A 15,247-nucleotide genomic window follows, 5' to 3' on the forward strand; every position below is an offset into this window, starting at 1 on the left:
TGAGGATGATGTTGAGGATGAGGATGGTGTTGAGGTTGAGGATGATGTTGAGGATGAGGATGGTGTTGAGGATGAAGATGGTGTTGAGGATGAGGATGGTGTTGAGGATGAGGATGGTGTTGAGGATGAGGATGGTGTTGAGGATGATGTGAGGATGAGGATGGTGTTGAGGATGAGGATGGTGTTGAGGATGAGGATGGTGTTGAGGATGAGGATGGTGTTGAAGATGAGGATGGTGTTGAGGATGAGGATGGTGTTGAGGATGAAGATGGTGTTGAGGATGAGGATGGTGTTGAGGATGATGTTGAGGATGAGGATGGTGTTGAGGATGAGGATGGTGTTGAGGATGAGGATGGTGTTGAGGATGAGGATGGTGTTGAGGATGAGGATGGTGTTGAGGATGATGTTGAGGATGAGGATGGTGTTGAGGATGAGGATGGTGTTGAGGATGAGGATGGTGTTGAGGATGAGGATGGTGTTGAAGATGAGGATGGTGTTGAGGATGAGGATGGTGTTGAGGATGAAGATGGTGTTGAGGATGAGGATGGTGTTGAGGATGAGGATGGTGTTGAGGATGGTGTTGAGGATGAGGATGGTGTTGAGGATGAGGATGGTGTTGAGGATGAGGATGGTGTTGAGGATGAGGATGTGTGAGGATGAGGATGGTGTTGAGGATGAGGATGGTGTTGAGGATGAGGATGGTGTTGAGGATGAGGATGGTGTTGAGGATGATGTTGAGGATGAGGATGGTGTTGAGGATGAGGATGGTGTTGAGGATAAGGATGGTGTTGAGGATGATGTTGAGGATGAGGATGATGTTGAGGATGAGGATGGTGTTGAGGATGAGGATGGTGTTGAGGATGAGGATGGTGTTGAGGATGAGGATGGTGTTGAGGATGGTGTTGAGGATGAGGATGATGTTGAGGATGGTGATGAGGATGATGTTGAGGATGAGGATGGTGTTGAGGATGAGGATGGTGTTGAGGATGAGGATGATGTTGAGGATGGTGTTGAGGATGAGGATGATGTTGAGGATGGTGTTGAGGATGGTGTTGAGGATGAGGATGATGTTGAGGATGGTGTTGGGGATGAGGATGGTGTTGAGGATGAGGATGGTGTTGAGGATGATGTTGAGGATGAGGATGATGTTGAGGATGAGGATGGTGTTGAGGATGATGTTGAGGATGAGGATGGTGTTGAGGATGAGGATGGTGTTGAAGATGAGGATGGTGTTGAGGATGATTTTTTTTATGGATGAGGATGATGTTGAGGATGAGGATGGTGTTGAGGATGATTTTTTTATGGATGAGGATGGTGTTGAGGATGAGGATGGTGTTGAGGATGAAGATGGTGTGAGGATGATGTTGAGGATGAGGATGGTGTTGAGGATGAGGATGGTGTTATGGATGAGGATGGTGTTGAGGATGAGGATGGTGTTGAGGATGATGTGAGGATGAGGATGGTGTTGAGGATGAGGATGGTGTTGAGGATGATGTTGAGGATGGTGTTGAGGATGAGGATGGTGTTATGGATGAGGATGGTGTTGAGGATGATGTTGAGGATGAGGATGGTGTTGAGGATGATGTTGAGGATGAGGATGGTGTTGAGGATGATGTTGAGGATGAGGATGGTGTTGAGGATGAGGATGGTGTTGAGGATGAGGATGGTGTTGAGGATGGTGTTGAGGATGAGGATGGTGTTGATGATGAGGATGATGTGAGGATGAGGATGGTGTTGATGATGAGGATGATGTTGAGGATGAGGATGGTGTTGATGATGAGGATGATGTTGAGGATGGTGTTGAGGATGAGGATGGTGTTGAGGATGAGGATGGTGTTGAGGATGAGGATGGTGTTGAGGATGAGGATGGTGTTGAGGATGAGGATGGTGTTGAGGATGAGGATGGTGTGAGGATGATGTTGAGGATGAGAATGGTATTCTTGGTTCTTTCGGTAAAGTCACGTAGAAGGGAAATAATAAAATAATAAAACAGTAAAAAATTATCACGTTTCGACTGCAACACAAGCAATTATCATCAGGTTACTTGTGTTGCAGTCGAAACGTCGTGAGAATTTTTTATTGTTTTATTATTTCCCTTCTACGTGACTTTACCGAAAGAACCAAGAATATGAATCCCTGCAGTCACGAAAGCTTTAAATCAAAAGATGAGGATGGTGTTGAGGAGGGGATTGATGAGGCTGCCTGGGCGCTGCCACACGCAGGCCAGTGCCTTAGCCCACAGTTCGACAAGTGCCCTCAGCTAGTGCCGTGGGGATCACGTGGGAACGGCGCCCGTTCCCCAGCTCTTCGCAGCCACTAACTCATCTCTAGAAGCTCGCTTCAAACATTTACGCTCCATCATGTATCGCAATATATATTATTGTATCTAGCGCGCTTCAATTGGGTGTATTTCGTGAGCCAGCGAGTGACCGGATGGCGGCATGGTGAAGACCGAACGCCGTGATAAATCACCGTGGGCGTCCAGGTGCAGTGGTTTTTTTTTATGTTTGTCGACAAAAAACGAGAGCACTTTTAAGGCAACCCGTCACCGGCAACCACGTCGGCTTGTCACGAGAAATTGCCGGGCGGCGGGGGGAGGCGAGGGTTGGTGGATCACGCGAACGTTCCCCGGCTCGCCGGCAGAAGGCGACAGAGCGGAATGCGGACAAGCGTCAATCCGGTCCATCTGTGCAGGATCGAGTGTTGCCCCCTCGCACGAGTCGATTTCTCAGGCTACTCCGGTTCCCCTCCCACGTGCACGAATACGCGTCGATTAGCTGAACACATCTTAATACATCATGGGCCCCAAATCTTGGGCAATTGTTCGGAGCGCCGGGCTCGTCGCCGCTGCTGCCTTCCCTCTCGTCTGCGGCTCCTCCGCGCGTTACAAATTTGTAAAGCAAAAAAGCGTTGCGAGATGCAAAGTGCGTGACGCTCTGTGAAACTAACGCGTTGTGGTCATGGATGTCATCGCCGAGCCACTTAGTTGCATCTAGCCACGAGCTAAGGGGCCGTCCATAAATGACATCACGCACCTAGGGGGGGGACATTTGTGACGATGTGTGATGATGAGGGGGGGGGGTTTGATAAATGTGACGTCACATCAAAATCAAAATGCGCAACTTTAAATAAATATAGACAACACGTTCTACTTAATTAAATATACTTTTTAATAAATGTTTTCTCCTGCAACATCAGAGTGCAGCGCCACATTAAATACGCACTACAATGACAATAGTTTAAAGCGATTTTAAGCATGTTTTATTTGGGGGGGGGGCAGAGCATTGTGACGTCATATTTGAGGGGGGGTCTGACTTTTTGTGACGCCGTGTGACTGGCGGGGGGGGGGGGGTCAAAAATCATCAAAAATCGCGTGACGTCATTTATGGACGGCCCCTAAGCTGGTTTACGAATCATATATTGGTCAAAAATCGTCAAAAATCGCGTGACGTCATTTATGGACGGCCCCTAAGCTGGTTTACGAATCATATCTTGGGCACGCAAACTCGGTGTAGCCGTGCCAACTCTTTGCTGACCGAGAGTCGCCACGGCGAGTTCTCCACCGGGGGAGGGCAGCGATCAGACTTGCTGACGTCCGAGCCACTCTACAATCGACAATAGAAACCGGTTTGCGGCCACCGGTTTCCGCGTGACGATCGGCGGCGACGATTGCCCTAAAATCGGCCGGATGCGTCGCGATGTTCGCGTGGCGTGCCGGTCACTCGCACAACGCCGTCGCTCTAGAGAATTACAGCCCGGACGAAAAGAAGATGATGATGGTCAAAGCTTGTTTATGATTATATCTTGCCGCGTGTTATACATACACACACACACGTTCTGTAACCACGTGTCAGACTTGTTAATGATGTTACGTCCCTTAGTGGAGATGGCTCCGCGCGATAAGGGCACGGGGGAGTAATGCAGGCAGTGGCCGGTTGCATAATCGCCTACCTCGAGTGATATTTTCCTGTCGCCTGCGCTCTGTGTTGACGTGAGCGAAGCGGAAATGTCATTGAAGGATTTTTGTTGTTGCCCAAGCGGCCACTTGGAGCGCGCGCCAAAAGGAACGCATCAGCAGCCATCACGGCCAGAGGGTCGGTCTCGCAATCGTCGCCCAAGTCCGTTACACGCTCCTGATGGTGACTATACACGCCCTACGTAATGTTAAGGAGATCGAATCCGCAACGAATCCTTCACGTGCTGCGCAGAAGGATTCCGTGGCGTTTGTTGTTTGTATTTGCGCGCCACTGCCAATGCATTAATTGGCACACAAAAATATTGTATATGGAGAAAACCGCAGAGCTTGGGCAATTGTTGGTAACGCCGGCCTCCTCGCCGCGTGGCTTCCTTCCAGCTTCTCTGTGGTTCCTCAGCGATTACGAGAGAAAGCAACTTGCACGAAGGAATATAAAACGAAACATTGGCAATGTGTCAACTTTGAATCGGCGTACCTTACATTATGCGTGACACACGCGTGGACACGCATGTGCTGGTACATACGTACACGATCTCTCTCTTGCACTGAACTATTGCTTTCTATGCACGTGTTTATCAATCATGAGGCGCGGGCAGTGTGTAACGACTTTATATTTTGTGTTCTTTAAAATAGCGGTTGCTTATCACAGGCCACTAAAAGCCCAAAATGCCAAGCCGCCAGCAACCAACGGCACTACGTTAAGTGTAATGTATAGCTACTATAGTTAATACGTTACTTTCTTTGAGCAAGCTGATTTGCGAGAAAGGCAGATTGGATGACGTTGAGAGCAGTGGCGTGGTGGGGGGCCTCGATGGGGCTTCGGGGAACTCTGCCCCACGGAGCCTTAAGTTGTTTACGGCAAAGGGGTTTTTAGCAGCACAGACGCTGCTGAAACATAGATCACAACGAGGGTGTGGTGAGGAAGCAAAGACATTTAGTGAGCCCGTTGAGTCAACAGGAGCCGTGGACGTAGCGGAACAGAGCAAGTTTGCTTGACTTTTTTGTTGTTTAGCCGATAATTCAACGTCCCCGCTCGTGCACGCTCGGAAGCCGCTGCCGGACAGTTGAGCTGCCGTCTACAGAGGGGCTTTGTAGGGAATCGTGACCCCCCTTTCCCAGAGATTCCATGAATTAACACTATGGGGACCTCATTTGCCAGTAAAAATATGATAATTGGTTCTTTACCCTTCTATCTGGCAACAAACTGACACCTTTTGTGCGCCTTTTGGCGTCATCTGGTCCAACCCATATGAGACTAGGCTCGAAGGAAAGCTGTCTCGGGTGTGGACCAATCAACTTCAAGGACAGTGCACATTATCAGAGTTATGTTCTTTTGTTTGTATTATGACTGCAGGTATTGCGGTCTATGCAAACATGACTCCTTGTAAAAAGGTGTCAGTTTTGTTGCCAGATAGAAGGGTAAAGAACCAATTATCATTCCATGAATTGTCACGATTCGCGATTGACTCCGCTGATACTCAGGCATTGGAACGGTCCTCGCGGGTCTCGCTACCAAGGGGGAAGACCTAAGGCGAGACGGTGGGGAGACTGTGAGCGCAGATGGTGGGGGTCATTACGTGTCGCCTCTGTAGCAGCAGCTGCTGCTGCGAGATCTGCCCGGAGGGTTGAGAGGGTTGGCGAGGAGGCGCGGTAGCGACAACGGATTTGGCCGGGATGTCATCATCCCTTACTTGCTTAACGGGCACTGCCCTCGTCTGCACTGCCTCGTGCGCACGCGTCTGTACTGCCCCATTCCCAGCATTAGCCTGAACAAGCACAAACGAAGGCAATGTCAATAGTGGATGTGAACACGAATGACTCGTTCGATGGCTGAGCACGAGAGGGCGCTGCAACACAGCGTGTGGTGTCGCGAATTCCACCGCGCGGAGCGAGCGGGTCCACCTCGTTTTGTCGTGAACTTGTAACGATGCGTCATTGAGTCTAACTTTTTTTAAATTTTACCAGGTAAGGCCCACTGAGCTATATAGGTCTTTTTTTCTGAAGCGAGCTGGTCACAAATGATAGCTCAATGGAGTGGCATATCGTGTGGAAATGAATAGCAGCCAAATACTCTAAATGCACATTTCCAAATGCGGAGGGGAAAACCGGAGAACCCAAGGAAAAATCCACGCGACCACAGGGAGAACATGCAAACTCCAAATATACAAGGGTCGGGATAGAACCCACGACCTCCTGTATACCAGACGAGGTAGTTAATATCTCGCCACCGCGGTACCTCGATTAATCGATCAATATCGATTCTTAAGCTCAAGATACATGCATCAAACCGAGTGAGTCAGAACATTTTTATTAGTATACGTTGTGTGTAATGGGTTTTTATTAGTATACGTTGTGTGTAATGGGTTTTTATTAGTATACGTTGTGTGTAATGGGTTCAGGTGCCACGTCCAGCCACAAGAGGCCGCTACGAAATGTATGACCGGGATACGGGAACTGTTATAGACAACAATACATCTGGGATGGGTGACTGCCTGGAAAGCTCAGCTGCTTTGAGCTTGGTTCGTACCGTACTTGGATGGGTGACTTGGAAACACGAGGGGTCGTAGACTTGGGCCGCTAGATGGTAAGAGCAGCACAATAGATTCCTGAATCCACCAGTGCGAAAGTTTGAATGTCACCCCTCGTATAATGCGTGGCAGGTCTTCTCCTGGGTTCTTCAGTTTCTTCCCGAACGAAACCAAACTCGATTTCATGGAATCGACCAAACATACCAATGCAGGACTATCTGCTCATTTTCTAAATTTCGAAAATTGCACTGCACATTTCTCAATTGGGATTATACCCAGAAAATCATCGCCCCTTACTGGCAAACTGATGCTTCCGGTCACTATTGCAAACGAGACTATCCTGGCCTCTTGAATTCTCACCTGGTGCATCTAAATACTGTAAACGTGAAAACGTTAAATCTTTTGACAAAAATAATCTCGAGACTCAATTGGGCTTTACTGGGTAAACAAAATGCGTGTTTGATTATCACTCACACCCCCCTCGGTGAGCCAGATGACAATAAGTTTAATTCCTCGGTGGTTACTTCCTCATCCCAGCCGCTGTGGTAGGAAGTGAATTCGGGACCCCGGGGGCTGGAGACCCCCACGATCCCCGCTGCTCTCACTGGGGGGCCAAGACCCCCCCTATACACTGGCGGCCTGCGCGTTACCTTTCCTACTGGCGTAACATCTTATGTATTCAGACTATTTTCTTACTGCAATACACTATATAATAAAGTATACAATCTCATCACGCGTCGTTGCAGATCATGGCTACTGTGTAAACGGATGAGACCCAGAAAGCCTAAACCGGTCCAGAATGTGCTCGCTTTAGTACAATGCCGCTGGATTAATATTGAACGAAAGGCCAAGCGGGCCGATTGAAATTCTGGATGTCTCCTAAATAATAAAGAGACTCGAAACAACAAACGCTTCCCACGCGCGCGGACCGACACATGGGGCATCGTATCGCACGTGTCGCCTCCATGTCACTGCCAACCCATCCCCTGCGGCCCAGGGCTCCCAGCGACGACCCCGGCGGCCTGAACGAGCCCCCGCAGGTACGGCGAGTCTGGGACACCTCCGTGATTCCAGCGCGGGTTGTCCCGCATCAGCTGCCGCGCCAGCTGATCGGCGGGGTTGAAGCGAGCCCGGGGCCCGCTGTCTTTCCCCCACGCCGCGTCCCTTAGCGCGGCCCGAGCCGGACTGGGGTCGTAGTCCCCAGGGCCGCACCCGAGGAACTCCACGTCGCCTGCTGCCTCGGGCTGGGACCCCGGGTCCAGGAGGAGGGCTGCGGAGCCCGGCTCGCGAGGGTCCTGGGAGGGCTTCCCCGTCAGGCCCCTACGCTCGGCCTCCACCAGGAGCTGCTCCATGGCGGGCACGAGTGTGGGCAGCAGCTCCTGCAGCAGGTCGAGGTTGTGGGGTGGGGCCGCAGGGTCCGTGCTGCTCCAGTCGCGGGCGAGAGGGTCACTCGGGAGCGGGATGTGCAGACGTCCTCCCAGAGGACTCGCCAGCGGCGTCTGGCGTTCGAACGAAGGTGCCGAGTCTTGTCGCGACGGACGTGAGTGTCCCCGTGCGGAGATCTCCCGCACTGTGAGGTTGGTGGCGTCTTGTGCTCGATCCTGAAGATCGGCGGTGTCTTCCTCTTGCCCTCGACGGCTGGTGGCGTCTTTTGATTGATCCCCAAGGTCGGGCGTGTCTCCTGGAACATCGGCGGTGTCTTTAGATTGATCTCGATGAGGAATGTCCGTCTGATCTTGCGTTCGAGGCGTGTCGGTTTGACCTGTGAGCTGAGACACGTCGATCCCATCTTGAAGATGGGAGATGCCTTCAGCCTGGTCTTCGACAGTGGAGGACACCTCCTGTGCGTGCGCCAGGGGACCGGGGGCATCTTCCGCGAGCTCTCGATGACCGGAGAATCCTTCGGCTTCTTGCGAGTCCCCTGGCGTGGAGGTCTCCATCCTGGAGCTGCCGCCTTCCCTTAGCCCCTCCATCTTCACGCCGCAGCAGCAGCAGCAGCGGCAACAGCTGCGCCGTCACCTTGGCGACCGACTTTGTTTACCTCTCGTCGCCTAGCAACCTGGCACGTGCCGCGAGCCGGTGACGTCACGCGGCCGTTTCCGATCAGCGACACCCCACACCCCTCCACTATTGGTTTCGCGGTATCGATCCTGGTTATTGGGATTATTACGTTACTATTAGATTATTGAATCGATTGTTTTTTTATATCATATTCGCCTGTAATATGTTCGTATTAGTAAACGTGCAGATTATTTTATAAGCGAGATAAAATAAGTGCAAAATAGGAGTGCAAAATAATCGATTATTGTACGAAAGATGTTAAGCGTTATTCGTGAACGTTGAATCGATTTTAATCGATTAATTGTTGCTCGTCTACCCCAACTCCCCCGCCCCTTCCCCCCATCGAACCACGTGACCCTGCGCCGCTCTCCCGGAATGGAGAAGACGCGGAGAGGGGGCTGAGCGCGTCTTCTGGAAGAGGAAGATGTCTACCGGCGACTGGGGAAAAAAACGCGGGCTACGCGCGTGCGCAGTGGATCAGAGGCGGGAGGGGGGGGAGGAGAGGGGGAGAGGAGTGGGGGGAGAGGGGGGAGGAGGAGAGGGGGGAGAGAGTGAGCGGGGGGGGGGGGGGTTACATAAAACAAAGTAAAAAAAATTACGAAATGAACGAAGCAAAGTGCCGACTACACCGAGCATCTTCTTGTTTCCACTGATCGTAAAAATAAAAAGAGCAAAGAAAAAAAGAGCAAAAAAAAATAAGAAAAAAATAAAAAAAGAGGTTGGGAGAGGGAGGAGAGAGGGAGGGGAGAGGGGAGGAGAGGAGGGAGAGAGGGGGAGGAGAGAGAGGGGGGAGAGGGGAGGAGAGGAGGGGGAGAGGAGAGGAGGGGGAGGAGAGAGAGAGAGAGGAGGGAGGGAGAGGGGGAGGAGAGAGAGGGGGGAGAGAGAGGGGGGAGAGAGAGTACAGAGTGGGTGGGGACCACAGAGGTAGGTAGCGAGGGGGGGGAGCGAGAGGGCGTGGACCGTGCGTGGAGGTGGGGGACGAGCGAGGAGACGGAGGGCGGGGTGGTGGAGAGGCGGAAGGGAGCGGAGTGCGCAGAAGAGAGTGGTGGGGAGGAGGATAGAGATTGGACATCGTGCAGCTGAAGCGGGGAGGGTTGCAGGGACAGGAGGAGGAGGGGAGAGCTGAGGGAGAGTTCGGGGAGCGTTGGGGAGAGGATGTGAGCGGCATGGCCCTGGTGACCGTGCAGAGAGCCCCCAGCCCCCTTCCCGCTGACATCTGCCCCGTGGACGAGGTGAGGGCAACTTCGGGGGGCGACTCCGAGCAACTCGAGGCGACTTGTTGGTTGACGAACTCGAGTTGTGGTGACTTGGGTACTGAGGTTGAGGCTCGGGACAACTTGGGAGTTCGATGGGAGCCGAGGTCTACGAGTTCCGAAACTTGCGTCCTAGCGACTTCTGTTCGTTGTTGTTGTTTAGTTGTGTATACGTTGGGGGGGGGGAGGGGGGTGTCAATTGTGTGTTCTTTGTCGTATTCTCGCATTTTCTGGTGTCTGTGTGTTGTCGTGCGTGTGTGTGACCCGAATCGTATGGGGAGCGGTGGCGCAGTGGTTAGCGCGCTACGCTGCGCTATGGACCTGGCGACCCGGGTTCGATTCCCGCTCATCGGCTAACACCAAAGTGACGATTTTATCTGAAACGGTCCTGGGCCTCCCCTAGGTCGACTCAGCCTTAAATGAGTACCTGGTGCGGTGTGTAAACATCGCCACTGGGGAGACAAAGGCGGTCGGTCGTGGTGCTGGCCACCCACCCCCCTCGTGTACCGTTCCGGCCTTAATAGGTGCTCGCTAACAGCACTTGCCCCTACAGTCTGTTAAGGCTACACGGGGGATCTTTGTCTTGTGTGATCTGCATCGTACAGTACAGTAGTTGTGTGTTGTACCTGTTGCATTGCAGTGGGTGTTTGTCGTGGTGCAGCGTGTGGTCTCCTGTGATGTGTAGTGATTGTGTTGTGTGTGTGCTTGTGTAGTGTTTGTGTTCCTGTGCAGTGTGTGAGAGTTGTTGTGTGGTGTGTCTGCTACAAGTTGGTGTTGTTACGTTGTTGTGTAGTGTGTGTGTGTACAGAATGTAGGCATCTCCTGTGTGAACCTCACTTCACGTGTCTCTTGCTGTTGTATATCGCTTGTGTGTAGTGGTGTGTATATGTGTTGTAGTAGTGTAGCTGGTGAGGGTCAGGGTGTGATGGACACGGAATGATCTAGCCGTGTCGTGCGTGCGTGTGTCCCCTCGCCTCCGGTGTCCGTGCAGAATGCCTCTGACATTCCTGACATGAACCTTACCGCGTGGTGGTGACCCCCCCCCACCCACCACAGGTCACGTGGGTGGGTGTGGACCCCACCCACCCACCCTCGGGTCGTGTGGGTGGTGACCCCACCCACCCACCCTCGGGTCGTGTGGGTGGTGACCCCCACCCCCACCCTCGGGTCGTGTGGGTGGTGACCCCCACCCACCCACCCTCGGGTCGTGTGGGTGGTGACCCCCACCACCCACCCTCGGGTCGTGTGGGTGGTGACCCCACCCACCCACCCTCGGGTCGTGTGGTGGTGACCCCCACCCACCACCCTCGGGTCGTGTGGGTGGTGACCCCCACCCACCCACCTCGGGTCGTGGGTGGTGACCCCACTCACCCACCCTCGGGTGTGTGGGTGGTGACCCCACCCACCCTCGGGTCGTGTGGGTGGTGACCCCCACCCACCCCACCCTCACGGGTCGTGTGGGTGGTGACCCCCAACCACCCACCCTCGGGTCGTGTGGGTGGGGACCCCCACCCACCCACCCTCGGGTCGTGTGGGTGGTGACCCCCACCCACCACCCTCGGGTCGTGTGGGTGGTGACCCCCCACCCACCCCCCTCGGGTCGTGTGGGTGGTGACCCTCCAACCCACGGGTGACGTGGACCTTGCGTATACACTCACCACACTTTCACTGTCGGTCGAAGTGTGAGGAGGCCCCCACAACAAGAGTCGTGTAATTTCAAGCCCCTTGACTTGACTGATACGATAGCAGAGCTCTTTTCTGTGTGTATTCGGTTATAAACAACCCAAGCCTCGGCGTGTAGTTTTTAGCCACACGCGCACAATGCCGCCGGCGGTGCCGTGATTTATCCCCAGGCTAATAATGGAGTTGGCGGTGCCTGAGATCAAATCGCCGGAATGCGCCCTATCTACAGGAAATCTCCGAACGACAAGCTGCCTTTGAGCCTGTATCTCGCTTGGAACAGTAGTGGCTCCTGTGCCCGCGGGTTGTCGTAGGCTGCTGTGGGGCCTCCGTGCAGAGCAGCAGAGCGCCGTACGGCAGAATCCCTGGTTGTACTGCACTTTTACATGATTCCACTCCTACGTTGACGCTTTCCTTCACCAAACTAACCCGCACCCTAACCAGCGCGGTGATTTCAGTCTTCTCAATATCCCATATGACCCTTGCAGCCCTATATTGATCGAAGGGACTCTACATGATAAGGTGTATTGGGGAGTTATTATCACGATACTGGCATGTATACCATGGAAGGTTCTATTGCCTCCGTAAATGAAGAGAGCAAACAGAAACGGTTTTAACGTGACAAATTCTTGGATGAGAACGCTTTAAAAGGTTAAATTACCTATTTCATATTCTTTGGGTCTTTCAGTAAGTCACGTAGATAGGTTCAAAGAATATACCAAAAAAACTACGACGTTTCGATCGCAACAGAAGCGGTCGTCATCAGGAAAAGGGGGTTAGCCTCTAAAGGCAAACTGTTTATAAAGGTTTAAGATGGGCGTAGCCCAAGTGTGTCAGCAGCATGGATAGGGCAGCTAATGTTAATGTCGGGAAAACAACGACACCAGCAGTGGGTCTCCACCAATCAAAGGGCCGCCAGGCAAACTTTGCACCTCGCTCCACACACACACACGCTGCTGACGGTGGAGGTTGCTGCTAGAGGTGATGGTAGTAGTGGGTAATGATGGTGCTGGTGGTGGGCTTCCACCAATAAAGGGCTGCCAGGTCTAAAATGGAAACATTACAGCCAGTTATGACTTAAACTGGTTGATAACGTCTTTCCAGTGATTGCTGAGTTTGTACCCATCTTCTCGACATTAACATAAGCTGCCCTACCCATGATGCTGACACACTTGGGCTACACCCATCTTTAAACCTTTATAAAACAGTTTGCCTTTAGAGGCTTACCCCCTTTTCCTGATGACGATTGCTTGTGTTGCGATCGAAACGTCGTAGTTTTTTTCTTTGAACCTATCTACGTGACTTTACAGAAAGACCCAAAGAATATGAATTCCTTCAGTCACGAAAGCTTTAAGTCAAGATTTAACTCCCCTATTTCATGTGAGGTTATCTGTAATTACCATGTATTTCGAAAAATACCAGTAGGCCCATTCAACTGTGCTTTACATTTACCCTTGATCGGTTCCACTGAACCAGAATGAAGGTTATGGGGAGAGCCAGTGCATTTCACTGCAAAAAAGGGTGGGGTAACTGAGTCACGGGAACATTTTCATAGGGTCCTGCACGGAGATGTTGGCCGCCCACTTGCAGTGTCGTGGTCATAATGGGGAACCAATAACTCTGTTTCCATTCATAAGAGGGAGAGCTCACACGACTATACACAAATATCAACATTTCTCATTCGTATTAAAATTCTTCCAGTATTCTTTTAAAAGTCCACGTGTTCAATCCAGCGCTGGATGAGGGCCTCCCCAAAGCATGCGGGTCATGTGGGTTATTTGACCAGACTCAAGCACGCTGATCGGCGAGCGTTCAAAGCATGTTCATGAGGACATGGACTTAAAATACAACAATGCATGTTCCTGCGTTGCCGTCTGATGCCCATCACGCAGCCCCCACACCACCCTATGACGAGCTCCGAGTGCAATCTAGTCGCCCATTCGAGCACCATTCCAGACCCATCGCCTGCTTGGCCTCCCGAGATCGGGCATAATCACCCGGTGATTTGGTCAAAGGCAGTCGGGGAGCGGAGAGGCCGATTGGAAGGTGGTTGTCGCTGCGCGTCCTCGTGGGGAGCTTTTGTCGCAACTCCTGGTGGGCTCGCACGCGTATCTCGTTGACCGGCGCTGGAATTTTTACAGATGCTCACTGCGGTATTTAACGTCTCGCTGACCTCCCTAGCAAGTGACTGTTCCAAAGTGCTCCAACACATTCGTCAATAACGCCGCCTTAAAAGGAACTCTATGATAGGCGACGATTTCAGCAGTGGTCCTCATAAACACAGAGGGCCATTTCCCACAACATCATCTGTTATATATATATTTTTTTGCTTTCAAGGCAGTGTTATTGACAAATGTATTGCGTTTGCTTTTATTATATGTGCTTTTGCGCCGCTGGCAACGCAGCATCACTTAATAATTGGTCCAAAGTGCTTTCGCACTGTGAGCGTGGCAGTAAAGATTAGCGCAGCACGCCCATTGTAACCAGCCCCACATTGTTCTCGATGTAATAATAGTGCCAATCGCGTTTACCCAGTAAAAGCCTCTCTGAGTCACAATACTCGTTTTCAAGAGGATCTGTAACTGTTTGGTCGATTCCATTCATCTGGGAGGAAACTGGAGTGCGCAGAGAAAATTCCAACGTGAAATTGTAACTCAAAACTGCCATCTCCTGGCCACCTTACTGCCCTTATTCACCTATGTTGCCTAGCAAGCCTGAGTGGTCACCCATCCACGTACTATTCAGGGTCGGCCGAACCTGCTTAGCCTCCGAGATCTAATGAGGTCAGGCGCTTTTAAGGTGATTTTTTTTCGTGGTCACTGTGTGTGACGCCGCTGCCCAGTTGCGCTGACCCCTCTTGAGTGTAAATGTACCGAAGATGTTTCCTTGTCCATCCAGCCACTGGGCCACAAGGCGGATGGCTCTCAGAGCACCGACGACGCTCTCCCTCGACGCGGGGCTCTGTTGTTGTTCCTCGCACGTAGTCATCGGATATGGTCCCTCGACGCGAGCGCTTAAACAATGCCTGTTGAGACGGGCAATGTTTTATTGATTGGGTAAACCTCCATGACTGTGCTTGTGCAGTGTTTCCCGTCTATGTGTGGCAAAAGGGTGGATTGCGGTGGGGCTATTTTTTTATTAAAGCACACAAAGAAGCAAGGAGAGATGCATGCTTGGAATTGCACTTGGAGGACAGGGAGAGGAATACATACTGTGGAGAACACACGCAGGATAGAGACCTCTTATTGAACGTGAAGCTAAATTGTCCGCTCTTCAGGACACGGTTCTTAGGAGGCGACAAACGCCGGTGATTGAGCGTCATGATGAAGTGACCGCTGGAGGAACGAAGACCCTTGAGAGTACAACCACCGTGGAGATGGAGCGATGAAAGTGGCTCGGGAGACAAGTGCTCGATGGATGGTTAGGGTAACAGGCCTGTGAGGGATGACGTCGGCTTGCTTAAACCCGCTGGATTTATCACGGCCCTCCGCAGTAAAATTAGTCAGGAAGTGCGTGCAGGTCTGGGTGCGATGTTAAAGTTCGTCCGTTGATGGTGTCGACGAAAAGAAACACTTGAGGAAGGAAAAGGAAACCAACCTCAGCTGTCCCTTCCTGGCTACGACTCGGGAACGGTGTGCGGTGGTGCGAGGTGAAGAGGGGGGGTCAGTGTGATGGATGGGACAGATGGAACTTGAGCCGTGGACCTGGGCATGGGCAGATAACGTAAAGGGGAGATAAAGGAAACGCAA

This window comes from Lethenteron reissneri, unplaced genomic scaffold (assembly GCF_015708825.2).
Source record: "Lethenteron reissneri isolate LAM-NWPU_2019-01 unplaced genomic scaffold, ASM1570882v1 scaffold_1222, whole genome shotgun sequence".
NCBI classification, from domain to species: domain Eukaryota; kingdom Metazoa; phylum Chordata; class Hyperoartia; order Petromyzontiformes; family Petromyzontidae; genus Lethenteron; species Lethenteron reissneri.